Consider the following 12,746-nt stretch of genomic DNA (forward strand, 5'->3'; position numbering starts at 1 on the left):
GTCAAGAAAGTTTGATTCGAGGTGAGCCATAAAGATATTAGCGTAGTTAGGTCCGATTCGAGTTCCCATTGACGTTCCGCTGACTTGCACGTAATGAACTCCGTCGAACTATATCCGTCGAAATATATATACATATATATATATATATATATATATATATATATATATATATATATATATATATATATATATATATATATATATATATATATATACGTAGACCTCCGACCATGGTCTACGTGGCGGCCGCTGGGAAAGAAGACGTTCTACGTCTCCCGCGGTAGTCGAGGGGCGGCGCTAGTTGACCGGCCTCAGAGCTCTTGTAAATATAAACCCCCGCTTTAAAGTCGAGAGAGAAGCCGCTGCGGGATAGCGTAATGGCGAACGCACCGCACCGGTTATGCGGAGATGTGGGTTCGAGTCCCGCTCCCGGAAAAAACGGCGGATTTTTTCTCGACTTATATTTTCGCTTATTTATCAATGTATCAAAGAAACGTGACAAGCACACGTCATTCGGCCCTATTAAATATTTCGAAACAAGCCCCGAATAGCACTGGCAATGACGACTGCAACCTTGATATGTATCTTTACCGAGTCCCTCGTCCCGTATCTATATATATATATATATATATATATATATATATATATATATATATATATATATATATTTATATATATTTCTTTTTTGACAGCGAAGCTGATAACCTTTATTCGGTCGAGAATTTTTCTGTCTTCTGTCGTCTGTTCGTGAGACAAAGCTCGCACACACAGTGCTTCATATTCACAGAGCAGCACATTCCCACAATATTGTATTGCCCAATAAAAGTCTGACAATGGAGTTTCATACTAATATACACTAGAAGGCTGCCTTTGTGTATTGGCCAGCGCGAATACCCTGTGTTTTTTTTTTTTTTGGCTTCGTGTAAGTCTCAAAACTCACTCTAAACTCGTCATGCTCATGTAGGCCTAGCTCCGCAAATTACTGCAGCAACAATAGCGGGATACTAGCTGATCGGGACTCCGGCCCACACGGGCGTGGGGGCGGAAATGATGCAGAACGGGCATAGGGCCGTTCGAACGTTTACCGTCCGAGTTGTCCCTAGTCTGGAACCCTTACATGGAGCCATATCAGCCCCATTACGGCACATCACCGCCTCTCGCGCCTCCAGCTGCCTCCTGCACCCCCGAATTTATCCAACACCGAAGAACGGCTATGGCGACTACAGGTGCAAACCATTACCCTCCCATCTAACCCCACTACAACTGCAGTATAAACGCTCGACCGCTTACTCTGGAACTGTCCCCACAAGCCCTATCAACCCTTAACAGACGGTGGGCACTGGTCTGAGGCGCTGGGCAGCTGAAGCAGGTAGTCAGGGCGAGGGCTGCTGTGGACACCGGTTCGTCGGTCACCAGGAACCCCTAAGGGGAATTAAAGGAGTAGTGACACGAAACTTCGAAGCCGAGATAACTATGTAAAATGCTTCCTTTTCATCAGGAGATATCTCCCAGCAAGTTTCAACCGTAGCCGTTCAGTATAACATATGTTAAATCCATTTTAATATCTGTCCGCACGAGAAAGCCGAGAGCGGGCCAGCATGAAATCATCTCGTACTTGCCGCAAACTGCCGACGTCGGGGCTCCCGTGACGTAGCTGGCGCGCTGGCTGCGGTTGGCGCGCGCTGCTACACCGTGTGTACGTGTCATGGTTTCGGACGCGCGCGGGTGGTGAAGACCTCGGCAGGTCTGGGCGAGCGCGTGTGCTCGCTCGCGTGCGCGTCCAGACCGGCCGCGGTGTGACAAGAATGGGGACGTCAGGTGCTACATTATAGTCATGGCGGCCGCTCGGCGTTCGTTTTGTGGAAACCGAAACTGACACGAATAAACGACGCCGTAAATGATTGTTTATGCTGCGATCGACCGTCTCATGTGCCAAGGATTCTGTGATTAGTGGGCTAATTATTGGCACCCATAGCAGCGAGAAAAACGTAACACGACAATTTCGTGTCAGTACTATATATATATATATATATATATATATATATATATATATATATATATATATATATATATATATATATATATACCTTGTTAAAACGTTTGCCACTCTCTCCGTTGCTAACGAGGATCTTTTCTCGTTACAGCCAGTGCCTATGACGCTCAGCGGCTAATAAACTTAGCGCACATATCGCTACAAGGCCACACGCCTAGCGCAAGCAACAACGTGAGTATATCGTGTGATTCAACGTAGTAAATTCGCACGTGTTTTGAAACATTGCTGGCCAACTTGGCATGATGTGTCTTCATGTTCATGATCTGTAAAATATTATGCTGAGACCCACGCTATTCGTTTTGCCTTAAAAGGGTACCGACGCCAATTTTCGGTGTTAATATTATTACACAGTTCGCTTCCTTTACTCAACGGAATTCCCTGGCTAAAATATGAGCGGCCCGCGACGCATGGAACATACTTGTTTGACATCATTTATCGCGCCGACGTAACCGCACGCGGAGCGGCCCGCGACACGTGACATCACTCCGTGGTAGGAAGGAGTCACGTAGCCATGTGCCTCCAACTCTCCTCAGAAACTCGTGACGCCGCTTCACACGCCGGCTGCGCGAGCGACGACTGGGCGCTGGCGCGTTCACACTCTCATGTACGTAGCAAAAATAGTTGCACACGTGGGAAAGGGGTCGAGAATATAGCCAAGAATTGAAATAGAAGTCTCAATCAGGACTTTTATTGAAAGCGATCATCAAATTCCCGACGGAATGGTAGGCCTAAACGCAATGCAGCTCAGCCGCCCAGCTGCGGCGGGGGACGTTGAAACAAAGCCTTAATCGGCCTCCGAACTGTTTTGATGTTAGCACAAAGTGGTGACGTCATACCGGAGGTCTGTCATACGAGTCCTCAAGGCTGGATGCGCGGGAAACCAAAACGGACGATTTTCAGGCCATTAAAAGTAATTATCGCGCGCTCAAGTATTTAAAGTGCTGAATCGGGTTCGCTAGGCAATTAAGCGTCGATAAAAGCAAGAAGGAACGTAAAATTTTGGTGTCAGTACGCCTTTAAGCGCAATCTCCAGTGACTAAAATACTTATACAGTGCAGCTTCTCAGTGTCAACAGAGAAAATAATGAGCCATTCCGATGTCTTAAGGTGTAAGACCAGCAAACCTCGTTGGTACACGACGAAGGTGACGCAGACTTTAAACGAAAGGTGTGACCAAATATAAAATTTACTCAAAAGAGTTGTGTATTCAGGAAAACAGAATAGGCATGTGACGCTCGATCCCGCTAATTTTCTGCACTGAACTTATGACGTATTATGAGCAGCTTGTTGCGATTGGCTGAGGCCCACGAAATCTAACGCAAATTAAACGGAGACTGTAAGCTGGAAGAACGAGCTATTTTGCGCTTATACTTTGTGAGAATTTTTTTTACAGCAATAACAATTGCGGGGTAAACAATAAAAGTTACAAACGAACACGTAAACTCAGGAGTAATGGGTTCGGGGCGCACAGTGCCAGCCGACGCTGCACAGCCATCTGGCGCGTTGAGCTTGTCTGGTAAAAAGGTATAAGTGACACTACAACTTAGGTGACCCTGTCTTCCAAGTCACACCCAATGTTTCACAAAACGATTACTATCAACCGTAAGAAAACTAAACCAGCGAAAATTTTCCTTAACAACAACAAAAAAAAAGATGGAGCGGAGAGCGGTTTTTGAGCGGTATCGCTGCGCCATCTAGTAAGGCGAACGCTAACCAAGGTAACAGAAAACATGTTTTGCGTTAGCCTTAGTCAACGCACTAATTGCATTGAATACGTCCTTTCCGACGTCACGAAGCACATTATGCAGAGGGAGAATTGAAATTTGGCTTATCTTGTTTATAGTTCCCAACGAAGAGCGTCGTCTGCTGCCGGTCAAACACTGAGGGCGCTATAAAAAACCAAACCTTTGGAAAAAGCTTGTATTTTGTCTTCATGGCTCCTTTGAGATGTACGTGAGGCTTCTAATCTGCGGCCCAATGTTTTGTACGGTGTGTGCCACTTTTGTAGTGACCGCGTTTTAATAGCGGCCGCACTGGGGCGTTCTTTTTCAAGCTCCCCGGTCGACAAAGACACGTGGAGTCTAGGGATATTTTGTTCACGAATGCGAAAAATGCATAAAACTCTCGCCATATAAGCTTCGCCTAAAAACAAGTACAAAAGTGTTCGTTAGCGGGTGTTCATTGCCGTATCAGAGAAAAATGCAGTAAAGGGGGGCTACCGAATGCGGCTCCGTGCCTCGGTCCGCTGGAAGTGGCGGTCTCCTTCCTTTCGATCGCAGGTTTAAGCGCGAGACACATGGACGACCGGTGCATGCGATTCGCATGCGACTGATCACTGCGGCTGACCGTTAAGACCGGTTTTGGCGACGTTCACTGGTCGGAGGAAGTTCACGACGTGCGACTGGCAAGCCAGAAGCAGTCGTGCCATCGTTGCGACCGTCGTGCGGCCATAGCCAATGAGAGCCCGAAGGGTGTCATCGCTGAGAAAGTTGCTTTCAAAGCCCCGAGGAGGCGCCAGTGGCAATTCTGGGTATTTGTGGGGAGCAGCTCTCCGTCGCTGCCGCCGCCAACCCGTGCGCTCTCCGCCTGATAGACACATGTTGCCAGCGGTAGCGCTAGCATGGACGAGCGGAATTATGGGTGCTAAATGTTCCCACACCGTTGTACTGAACATACAAAAATGGAATGCATAGCGTAATAGCTCTATTCATTTTCACTTCAAGTTGACAAACGTTTTTTTTTTTTTCCTGCTCAGGTTTCTCTTGCACGTATCTAAATCGGCCTGTGTGCGCCTATACGGAGAGGCAACCATGGAGCAATAACAGTGGGCGGAGCCGCGCCGGCGATGCATCGCACGTGCGCATCGGGCCGGGTGTCTCAAATTCACGCGTACGACAAGTCGTGGCGACAATCGTAACGATCAGTCGCATGCCAGTCGCATGCTGTAGCCGTGCATGTGTCTCGCGCTTTTGCGCGTAATCCCGTCCGTATCACTGCGCTTCTCTTATGCGGCGTAGACAATGGGATGGTGATGCTCTCTTGATTACATTAAGAGCCTGGGGAGAGTGTCCTTTATTACTCTTAGGGATGAACCGATGGTGTTTGAGTGCGAGTGAAATTTGCGGTACCAGCCGAAAGCGAGTTTGAAGAGAGGGCGGGCAATAAATGGAAAAAAAAAAAAACTTTGTGCTGAAAGTGTGTCGGTAGTATACACTGTAATACATGTATTAATTTCAAAGCGTGCATAACATAAAATGAATCATTCTCTTCCCGCAAATCACATGTTAAACTACAAATTGATTGATTCAAGTGCAAAAAGAGCGTACAGAGAGGCGTGATACAGCACGTGCCCTCTGCAGTGGTGAACTATGGCGCGTTGAAATCTTGCGAAGACTGTCTCTATGGCAGCTGATAAATCAGTTAATTTGGCTCACGGACTGACTCAATGACTGTCTGATTGATTGACTGATGATGTCACTGACTGAGTGACTGATTTAGCTTGACTGACTTTGCTTAACTTGGCTGATTGACTTGACTTTGCTGACTTCACTTGACACGCATCCACAGGTCGTTCTCAAATATTTTTAAACGCCGTTTTTGAACGTCTTCATTCTTAAATAATGTGTCAAATTTTCAGATAACGGTGCGGCCCTTCCCGCTGCCACAATTTCTAGAAAAAATGTGTTCTCAAATCTTCTTAAACGCCGTTCTTAAAGTCGTTCTCAAATATTCTTAAACGCCGTTCTTAAACGTCGTCATTCTTAAAGGGGCACTGACACAAAATTTTGAAGGCGAGATAACGTCGGAGATAGATTGGTGGGAACACATATACATCATCTGCAAAATATCAGCGGCGAATACAGCCTAGAACATATTTAAAATCAATTTTGAAGTGTGCGAAACGCAACCGAGCAGCCAGCAGAGGACCACGCGCAATTGTAAATAAACAACATCCATACACGTCACGAGTTTCTGTTTGCCGCTTCCGCACTACCGGCGTTTTACGCGGGCTCGCCCGGCTCGCCGCTCCAATCGGAGGGCTGGAGGGCGGAGCTTCTGCTCTCGAGAACGAACGACCCGATCGTTGGCGGCGGAGGCGCCGTGATTTCGTCAGCTAATCGGGCAGCTGGCCGCGACCAAAGTTCTACAGCGATTCCAGGCACTCTGTTTCTATTACTGTTTATTATCATTGGATGCGAAAACGCGCCGGAGGCACGAAAAGCCCACTGAGCTAGCCGCACGGTCGCTGTGCAGGCGGCGGCCACGGCCGCGAAGTGGCCCAGGCCGGCGCAGGTAGCTCGAGTGATAGCTTGTTACCGCTGCACGAAATTGTCCCCAAGTCCCGACCATAGTGGCTTAAATGAGAAAGGAGTTAATGATGCGATGGCGGGTTGCATTAAAAATTGTCATCTGCACCGCTTACGAGAGCGGCACTCGAATATCCGCCGCAGTGCTGAGCCGAACACATCTGTAGGCGGACCTGTAGGCAGACCGGCCGGCTGCTCCCAGCGCGCGTCTTGCCACCCACCGCCTCGAGCGTCGCGCGTCGTTCTTTAGCCGCGGTAGCATTTGCACTCGCAGCGCCTGCGTCACATCCACGGTCGCTTTTTAATTAAGCGCCTCACGAGATCAGTACGTGGGGGCATTCGCAGAAACTGCCGTCGATGCGGATTCGACAGTGCTACGGCGGCTCTGCTCTGTGATATCCCTCCGACGGTCACGTGGTCAGCTTTGTTCACACAAAATCCATCGTTTCGCGGCACTTGCTGAAACCGAAACTGCGACTGGCCGCATTTAAAATCCCTCTAATTAAACAACCGTCGCACGCTGAAGCAAATGAGGTTTCTACAGGTTATAAGTAGGTCACTAGCTACTTATCGCAACGAAAAAAACAAGATGCTAAATTTTTGTGTCAGTGCCCCTTTCTTAAATAATGTGCCAAATTTTCGGATAACGGTGTGGCCGTTTCGGCTGCCACAATTTCCAGAAAATAGCCGTTCTCAAATATTCTTAAACGCCGTTCTTAACGTGTTCATTCTTAAATAATGTGCTCAATTTTTCAGATAACGGTGCGGCCGTTCCCGCTGCCACAATTGCCAGAATAGTCGTTCCTAAATATTCTTAAACGCTGTTCTTCAACGTCGTCATTCTTAAATAATCTCCCAATTTTCAGATAACGGTGCGGCAGTTCCCGCTACCACACTTTCCGGAAAATATTGACAAATACCGCGGCAAAGTGTTCTGGTTCCTGTTCATCGCCTTCGTCTTTCCTGCGTGGAAGCTGTTGTCTCGGCTCATCACAGAAAACATGAGCGGCATGAGGGTAAGACCCTGCGATACTCCCTCTTTATGTGCATCGTTACTGGCCAGAGTTACTCCATATACACCAGTTGCGTAACTCCTTACGAAAAGCGTAAAGGTGAGCATAACGGAACAGAATGATCAAACCCAGTTTATGGCAAGATGTGGCGCTTTGGTTGAATCTTTCCTTAAGGTCTAGCCTACGTACTTATGATCAACGAGTATTGGCTGGGACGGAGCTTCGTTTGTGCAAAAAGCGGGAGTTTGTATCGGGTTAAGTGCAGCGCGCCAATTTTGAGCAGTATTTTTTTTTATGACTACCTTGTATTCGTTAAAAACCGTAATGGCGACAATGCAGTGGAGGAAACCACGAGATGTTTTGAAAAGTGCGGCGACTGTGTTCACTTCACCGTTGCACCGGTTACACGCCCAAGTGAGGGAAAATTACAATTCTTAAATGTGTTGCTGAGGATTGAGCGCCGCGTCATGTGGGCTGTATACCACCCTAGCACCACCAAGCCCTTGCCGAATTGGAAGTCCGATCATTCAAAAGTAATCAAAGATGGCATAGCGCTGTCCTGTGCAGCGGTGACCAAGGCATGCAAGCACAACATGATGACCAGCCTAAGAGAGCAGATGGCGTGTTTGAGTGGTGCTGGTTACTCAGAACACGTTGTCGCGAACGCGACAGAGAGACGAGCCGAGACACGTCTGAACGCTATGCCGTGCACCCAGAAACTGGGGCTCCATTTTATTCCACGTTCGTGGCACGGCCGTTCTCGTGGCGTTCGTGGCTGCTTGCGCACCGGCGACGCGTGGCCCGCTCTCATTGGTTGTCGCTCAGCCCCAGCGCCATCGCCGCTGGAGCGCCGCCACATAGACCCCTCCCCTTGAGACGGAGTCTGGAGGAGGAGTCCGAGTAGAGAGCGGTGCAGCAAAACGCACAGTCTTTGCGTTGCGAGGTTCACGGGTGGTGGTGCGAAGGGAAGGGAGAGTGGTGGTGTTCAGGGTGGAATGGTGGGTGGTGGAGTGGAACGCAGGCAGGGCAGCTTCGGTGAATGCGGTCTTGAGGCGATCGATGGAAACGACGGTGTCGCGGCCGTTGAAGCGAGTAAGCGTCTTGTCAGAGCGTGAAATGACAAGATGAGGGCCGGTGTATGGCGGTTGAGGTGGCCGGCTCTCATTGGTTGTCGCTCAGCCCCAACGCCATCGCCACTGGAGCGCCGCCACAACGTAATCACGCGAGCCTGCGAAAAAACGGCTAGATGGGTGAAAGTAGCTGTAGGAACGTCGAGCCCCGATCAGGAAAAACAAAAGAAAAATGGCAGCATCTCCACTCCGTGGTTGATGGCGAGGGTGCGGAGTACGGGGATTCGAAATGGCATCCAAGTTGCGCCTCGAGTGATATCCGATTTGCGCCCCGACCGTCTTTCTATTTGAGCCGTGAGTTGCACCTTGATTATTCCCTAAATGAAACTGCAACTCACGGCTCACATCTAATTTCGCTTGATGGTGGTGTGCGCACGGATGGACGCGGACGGACATTGGGAGGCCCTAAGGTACTCTGCACCGTTACAGGCGAGGGAGTAAGCCGCTTGACTCTCGGGTATTAACTCAGGGTCGTAGCCCAATGGATAAGACCACTGACACTAACTCTATCTGCTCTACCAGACACAGGCTGGAATCCTGCCGGTGCCTGTGGGATTTTTTGCGATTGTTAATGCTATGCGCACGGACGCGGACGGACATTGTGCGGTCCTAAGGTACTCCGCACCGAAAACGGGCGCACGTGTTGATTCCGTATGCACACAAACTTTCACAGGGGCTGAAGAATGTGGCGGCAAGGTATGGGGTAAGAGTGATGTTTAAGACACCAAGAAAGGTGGGAGGTAGGTATATGCGCAGCCATGAAAAAAGAGAATGGAAGCGAAGGGCGCAATGCGAAGCGAAGGCTGTGGCCCAATACATCGGTCCTACTATGTAAGATGTGCCACAGGGGTGGTTCACGATATCAGATTATCATGTCGAGCGAGCTATGTCGGGCAAGCGGGGAGATGCGTCAATGTACGACTTAAGGAACACGAACGGGCCGTCAATAACAAGGACACTCTCACAGTCGGCCACCCATTGTGATGAGCGTTGATGCAGGGCAAAGTTTGGCGCTACCACGCGCTTGTATAAACATACTTGTCAAACATCCCGAAAGATACTCGAACATTTCGAATCATAAGCGAGGCGACAAATGCGTCAGCCAGCCGTCGGTAGGGCTATTGCTGCAAGCAGTAGCATATCTAGATAACAACATGTGATGCATATCACTGTATGAGTATGTAACATGCGCTGATAGTGTGCATATATGTTTCTCCTTTTCAAAATAAATTTCAGTCGTGAGTGGCGCTCTGTTTGTGTTTACCTCAGTCCTTCGTCCGTGTCTTTTTGCGCTCTGCAAAGATGGATGTAAGTTATATAATTGAGAAAAGAGGGGAATGGCCAGGCGACTCATTCGCCCATCTCCAGCCCTGGAACGTAAGATGCACCGCCGTGCAATCGATAGGATGGAAGAAAGAAAGCGCAAGTTGGGCAGGGCTTATTAGATTGTAGAACGAGGGCTTTTTTTTCTTCTTAAATGCAAATTCATTTTATAGCTGCAAGAATGGTGGGGTAAACAATGGAGTACACGTTAATATAGAAGAAACAGTGCGTACTTCTTTTGGTACTTCGCATTGGCGGTGAGCGCGAACACAGGCGGCGCTGCGAAGCGCGCCTCCGTGACGTCAGCTTAGGGATTCTCGCATTTGTCGTCTGCTTCACTTAGGAACGCTCTCCCTGCTGTTTCTTTGCGCTCGGTCAACGTCTGATGCTTGTCCGCACCCGAATTGGCGTGTGGGTAACTTTTTATCATAATAATAGGCTTAAAATCGCATACACTAGCTCGTGGTGTCAAAGTATAATTTTGGATACCGCTACGGGAGAAACATTTCCGGCGCCACCCCATTCCTTGCGAAGCCGGTCCTGTGCGGAGCTCGAAGAGTCGGAGCTAGACGTCAGCTTCTCATGTAAGCATTCGAACAAAAGGAACAGTCAGCTGCTAATAACCGACAACAGCGAAAATGGAAGACCAAAACAACTTCTAGGCATTCAGGGCTGTCGACTTTGGCAGAAGGCATCACGATTCCCGGTAATCATATGTAAGGTAAAACAGTTTTTGCAACATTGCCGAACGCTCGAGCGCGTTTTGTTACATCACTTTACGTTGTCAAGGCATGAAAGTTTGCCGACATGCACTATAGACTGCAAAAACTGTAGGTTGAGTTCCAAATAACCCAGTGTGTATATACGCGCGTGCTGATTCTATACCAGGCATCTAACCAGTATGGAGGTTTATTGAGCAAAACGAGTCACTTCTTCGTTAAATTTATAGTAACACATATGTTTGTTTAGACCTGGAGGGATATTCCGGAACATTTTGCACAGCCATATCTTCCCGATATTCGGATATGCGTTATAGGAAAACTGCACTCAAGAGGAGAAGGAGGAGTAAAGGGAGGAGGGGAAAACTTTGTTTAACAATTAAATCGATCTTGTTAGTGGGCCGGGTCCTCAGTCCAGGACAAGAGGGTAAAAGTAATTTTCTTCAAATCATAGAACGTCATCCCGAGTAGAATAGGATTTGTTCTTCGCGCCTGGAAGAGTTGAAAAGCAATAAAGAGCTACTTGGAATTCTTCTTCGGTTTCGAGTCTTGTAATATATGCAGGTATACTATTTATTACGTTAGTTAGCGAGTATATCATGCCTTCAACACCGTAACCATGTCATCATTGTTCGAGTTGCGAGACAGTTCGTTATGATAACGATATAATTACGATATAAATTCGGAGCACAAAAGCCGCCCTCGAGTACTGTGGACCACGTTGTTTAGGGCGCGATCGCGATGGCGTAGGACAAACCTTCTCATTGTATTTGCATGTGAATAAACAAAGCACGCTGCGGATATGCACCTTCTTGCACGCAGCCGTAATGAAAGCCAATTTGTGAAGAAGGGAATCTACGTCATACAAAATGAAGGAAATATCCACACGACCTTTGTAAGGCTCCCAAGCATCCCGAAACCTCCTAATTAAGAAGTTGGTGACGGCGCAGAAAAATTAATGCGTTGAGAAGAAAAAAAAAGCAAGAAACATTAATCCGAAACAAGACAACAACGAAAGAAACAGAAGAAAGCCGCTTTATTTCCTGCGGTGCGACGAGCGTGTAGAGGCCGCTGCTTGGTACGTAGTATTATACAGTTGAGTCTTCATAGGAGCATCTTTAAAATACTGCAGAGAAGCCTACGCATTTTGAATACTTATCGAGAAGCTCTGATCGCTGATCATCGCGAATAAGCAAGAAAGGACGAGTTACACACGATCTTCTGACCGATACTCTGAAAAAAAGTTGTTCTCTATCTCTTCGTGTGTTGCAAACTTGTGGGGGATATAGCTTCAAATTATTCAGATGCGTCAGAAGCTGGCAAAATAACTGAGTCGCTAGAAATACGCTTTTTAACGCACTACAGCAATGAAGCGGGCGATTTCTAGCCCAGGCACTGTTGCCACTCACAAGCGGAGTGTAGCAGACGACAGCGGCGCGAATCCCTAAGCCGACGTCAGAGCCAGGGGGCGCCACTCAAAGATCTCACCGCCAATAGCAGGTTATAGCTGCACAGCAGTCCGGTGCTTGGGGGTTGTCTCACATGACACTGGCCGATTCGTGTTAGCGACATTGTCTTACGTGACCTGTTTGTCGAGTATATCTCACGTTTCACGAAACGATTACTACCTATCGTAACGAAAACAAGCCAGGTGCAAATACGATAAAAAAAAAAAAAAGCAAAGGTGGACAGAGGTCCGAAGCAAGCCGTGTGGTGGCGCCATGTAGGAGGAGTGACGAAAAACAACGCTCCGAAGTCCACTCGAAACTAAAGAGCGCACTAATGTTCACTTGAATACCTGTCCTTGTTACGCCATCGCAGAAGTCACTAAACAAACGATTAGGCAGATGAATAAAAATTTTAGCTTAAATTCATTACCTTTTCAGGGAAAAAGGCATTGTTTGCTGCCAGATAAGCGCTGGGGGCGCCATAAAACCACAAAATTTTCGAATAAACCAAACTTGCGTTTTGTCTACATGGCACCTTAAATGGGCCTTGGAGACAAAACACAAGTTTGATTCTAGCTCATTTCCCTAAACAGAACCTATGATTTCATATGTGATTGATGGTTGGTTGTGGGGTTTAACACGCCGACGCAACGCAGGCGATGAGGCGCGCCGTAGTGGAGGGCTCCGGAATAATTTTGACCACCTAATGATCTTTAACGTGCGCCGAAATCTCGTACACTTGGGCGTTTTTCCT

This window comes from Haemaphysalis longicornis, unplaced genomic scaffold, assembly GCF_048455015.1.
Source record: "Haemaphysalis longicornis isolate Haplotype H1 unplaced genomic scaffold, Haemaphysalis longicornis Haplotype H1 scaffold_5, whole genome shotgun sequence".
In the NCBI taxonomy this organism is placed as follows: domain Eukaryota; kingdom Metazoa; phylum Arthropoda; class Arachnida; order Ixodida; family Ixodidae; genus Haemaphysalis; species Haemaphysalis longicornis.